Genomic DNA, 4,378 nt, shown 5'->3' with positions numbered 1-4,378 from the left:
AAGACATGTCTTCTTGGAGATCAATCTCTTCGAAGTTGATGGTGCGGTCAGGAGTCTTGAAACACTTGCGAAGATGAGACACGTGAAACACGTCGTGCACATTTGCAAAGTTGGATGGAAGCTCAAGTTGATAGGCGAGATCGCCTCTTTTGCCAATGATCTTGAAAGGACCCACGTACCTAGGGGCAAGCTTCCCTTTGTTACCGAAGCGATGAGTACCTTTCATTGGAGAGACGCGGAGGTAGACATGGTCTCCGATCTCGAAAGCCAAGTCACGATGCTTGCTATCATAGTAACTCTTCTGACGCGATTGCGCGGCTTTGAGATTTTCACGAATGACTTTGCACATTTCTTCAGCCTCTGTGATCAAGTCATTTCCAAGAAGTTGGCGTTCACCAGTCTTTGACCAGTTAAGGGGAGTACGACACTTTCTGCCATAGAGAATCTCAAATGGGGCCTTGCCCAAACTCGCTTGGAAGCTGTTGTTGTAGGAGAACTCGGCATATGGAAGACAATCTTCCCACTTCATACCGAAGGAAATGACACAAGCCCTGAGCATATCTTCAAGAATTTGATTGACTCGCTTGACTTGGCCACTAGTTTGAGAATGAAAGGCTGTGCTGAAGCGAATGTTGGTGCCCATAGCCTTCTAAAAGGAGTCCCAGAACTTAGAAGTGAAGATGCTTCCACGATCTGAAGATATCAGCTGCGGAATGCCGTGCAAAGAGACAATCCTGGAGGTATATAGCTCTGCCAACTAAGCTGCTGTGATAGATTCTTTGATAGGAAGAAAATGAGCCACTTTAGTGAGCTTGTCGATGACAACAAAGATAGCATCATTGCCACGTTTGGAATTGGGAAATCCAGTCACGAAGTCCATCTCAATATGGTCAAACTTCCATTCTGGAATGGCAAGAGGTTGGAGGAGACCAGCTGGTCGTTGGTGTTCTGCTTTCACTCTTCTGCATACATCACATTCATTCACGAACTAAGCAATCTCGCGCTTCATTCGAGTCCACCAATACGACTGCTTGAGGTCATGGTACATCTTTGTACTTCCAGGATGAATAGAAAGGAGTGAATTGTGAGCCTCGTTCATAATGACTTTATGAAGGTCACCCTTAGGAACAACAATGCGATCCTCGAAGAAAAGAGTATCTTTGTCATCAAGGCGATAGCACTTGTACTTGGGTTGGCTCTTGGCAATCCCAATCTTCACCTTCTTCACCATAGCATCAAGAAGTTGAGCCTCACGAATCTGATCTTCCAAAGTAGGAGAGACTTGGAGGTTGGCAAGGAATCCTTGAGGAACAACTTGGAGATTAAGTTTGCGGAAAGCTTCACAAAGATCCGGTTGGAAGGGCTTAAGAATCAAACTGTTGCAGTAAGCCTTCCTGCTCAAAGCGTCAACAATGACATTGGCCTTTCCTGGAGTGTATTTGATACTCGGATTATACTCTTGAATCATTTCGACCCAACGAGTCTACCTGAGGTTGAGGTTGGGCTGAGTGAAGATGTACTTGAGACTCTTATGATCAGTGAAGATGGCCATTTTTCTTCCCAACAAGAGATGTCTCCATGTTAAAAGAGCATGAACAACTGCCGCCAACTCGAGGTCATGAGTGGGGTAGTTCTTTTCGTTGGGCTTCAACTGGCGAGAGGTATATGCCACAACTTCCTTCTCTTGCATTAACACAGCACCGAGACCTTGAAGGGAAGCATCACAGAAAACCTCGAATGGTTTGGATTCATCAGGAGGAGTCAGAACTGGAGCTATGACTAACTTCTCTTTGAGGGTGTTGAAAGCGATTTCACATTCAGGCATCCAGACATACTTCACGTGCTTCTGGAGAAGGTTTGAAAGAGGCTTCACGATCTTAGAGAAATTCTCAACGGATCTTCGACAATAGCTTGCGAGCCCAAGGAAGCTGCGGAGCTGCTTCACATTCTGAGGCGGTTCCCAATTCACAATTGCAGACACCTTCTCAGGATTAACAACTATGCCCTTGGCGGAGATGATATTCCCAAGGTAGAGAACCTCATCGAGCCAAAACTCGCACTTTGAAAACTTCGCATAGAACTGATGTTCTCTGAGTTTGTCCAGCACCAATCTCAAGTGCTTGGCATGATCCTCCTTGTTCTTGGAAAAGTCAAAATGTCATCGAGATAGACCAAGATGAAGTCATTTGTGTAAGGGTTGAAGATGAAGTTCATCATGCGAGAGAATGTTGGAGGAACATTGACAAGGCCGAAAGACATGACAGTGTATTCATATGAACCATAGCTTGTTCTGAATGCTGTCTTGGGAATGTCTTGTTCACGAATGTGAATCTGATGATAGCCAATACAGAGGTCAAGCTTGGAGAATACTTGATCACCTTTGAGTTGTTCGAAAAGCTCATTGATGTTGGGTAGTGGGTACTTGTTCTTTATGGTCTTCTTGTTCAATGGACGGTAGTCGACACAAATTCGGTCCGTGCCATCCTTCTTCTTGACAAAAAGAACACCACAACCCCATGGAGAAGAACTTGGTCAGATGAGACCCATACGCTCTTGTATATCGAGTTGTTTCTTTAGCTCCTTCAACTCTTCTGGTTCAAGCTTGTAAGGACGTTTGCAAACAGGTTCCGTGCTAGGCTCAAGATCGATGACGAATTCAACTGGCCGGTGAGGAGGCATTCCTGGAAGCTCTTCTGGAAAAATGTCTTGATATTCACAAATGACTGGAATCTAAGAGATGGCATCCAACTTGCCCTTCTCATTGAGAGAAAACAGTTGAATGGTATCATCATGAGCAGCAAAAACGATCACATCCTCAGACGAGTGTGTCAATTGAATCTGCCTGGCAGCACAATCAAGCTGAGCCTTGTGCTTAGAAAGCCAGTCCATGCCGAGAATTAGATCAATATCCAAGTTACCGAGAACAATTGGAGAGGATAGACACTTATAGTCGCCCATCATGATAGAAACATCCAGAACCATAGAGCTTGCATTCATGAATTTACCCAGAGAGACAACTGATAACTGCCTAGGAAAATCTTGGAAAGGCAACTCATGCTTAGATGCAACTGGTCTTGAAATGAAACAATGCGATGCACCAGTATAAAAAATGACTTTTTTAGGAATATCGTTAACAGGAAGGTTACCCATGATCACTTCTGACGAGTCCTATGCCTGAGCTGCGTTCATCAAGTTGACCTTTGCAGGCTTGGGATTATGCTTGACCACTGCATTGCTAGCAGATCTCACAGGAGGTGGAGGAGGAAGACGCCTTTGGTTGAAGCATTTGTTTGCGTAGTGACCTTTCTGCTGACACATGTTGCACGTAACCTCTGAAAGCGACTGTAACACCCCCGATGCGACTATATCTCTCATGTGTCGAGGCACGACTTAGAGGCATAATCGCATTGAAGGCATATGTCGCAAGTTAGGCAATCTTCACAACATCCCATGTAATATGAATAATAAAGGGGAGATAACATAGTTGGCTTACACTCGCCACGTCAATCAAGTACATAAATAACATTACATCATCCAAACACTCATGGCCCGACTACGGCGCCAAAATAAAAGAGAACCCAACATGCGACACGGTCCCGATCACCCCCAACTGGGCACCACTACTGATCATCAGGAAAAGAAACATAGTAATGTTGAGAGCCTTTGTCGAACTCCCACTTGAGCTCAAACGCGTCACCTGGAGCGGAATCATCGGGCCCTGCATCTGGGGTAATAGTAATCTGTGAGCCACAGGGACTCAGCAATCTCGCACCCTCGCGATCAAGACTATTTAAGCCTATAGGTAAGGCAAGGTAAATATGTGGAGCTGCAGCAAGCGACTAGCAAAAATATGGTGGCTAACTTATTCGCAAAAGAGAGCGAGAAGAGGAGGCAAAGCGCGAGCGAGAAACTAGAGTGCAACCTGCGCAAACATTACTCCAACACCGTGTCCACTTCCTAGACTCCGCCGAGAAGAGACCATCACGGTAACACACTCAGTTGATTCATTTTAGTTAAGTTAAGGTTCAAGTTATCTACAACCGAACATTAACAAATTCCCATCTGCCCATAACCGCGGGCACGGCTTTTGAAAGTTCAAATCCCTGCAGGGGAGTCCCAACTTAGCCCATGACAAGCTCTCACGGTCAACGAAGGAATAGACCTCCTCCCAAGACGTTCCGATCAGACTCGGTATCTCGGTTCTTCAAGACACTTCGACAGGTTAAAACAGGACCAGCAACACCGCCCGAATGTGCCGACAAATCCCGATAGGAGCTGCACATATCTCTTTCTCAGGGCACACTCAGATGAGCGCTCCATACAACTAAAACCAAACCTCGAGTTTCCCCGAGGGGGCGCTACACAGGACTCTAGTTTG

The sequence above is a fragment of the Triticum aestivum genome, chromosome 7A (genome assembly GCF_018294505.1).
Source record: "Triticum aestivum cultivar Chinese Spring chromosome 7A, IWGSC CS RefSeq v2.1, whole genome shotgun sequence".
Lineage (NCBI taxonomy): Eukaryota > Viridiplantae > Streptophyta > Magnoliopsida > Poales > Poaceae > Triticum > Triticum aestivum.
This window is presented reverse-complemented; position numbering follows the sequence as displayed.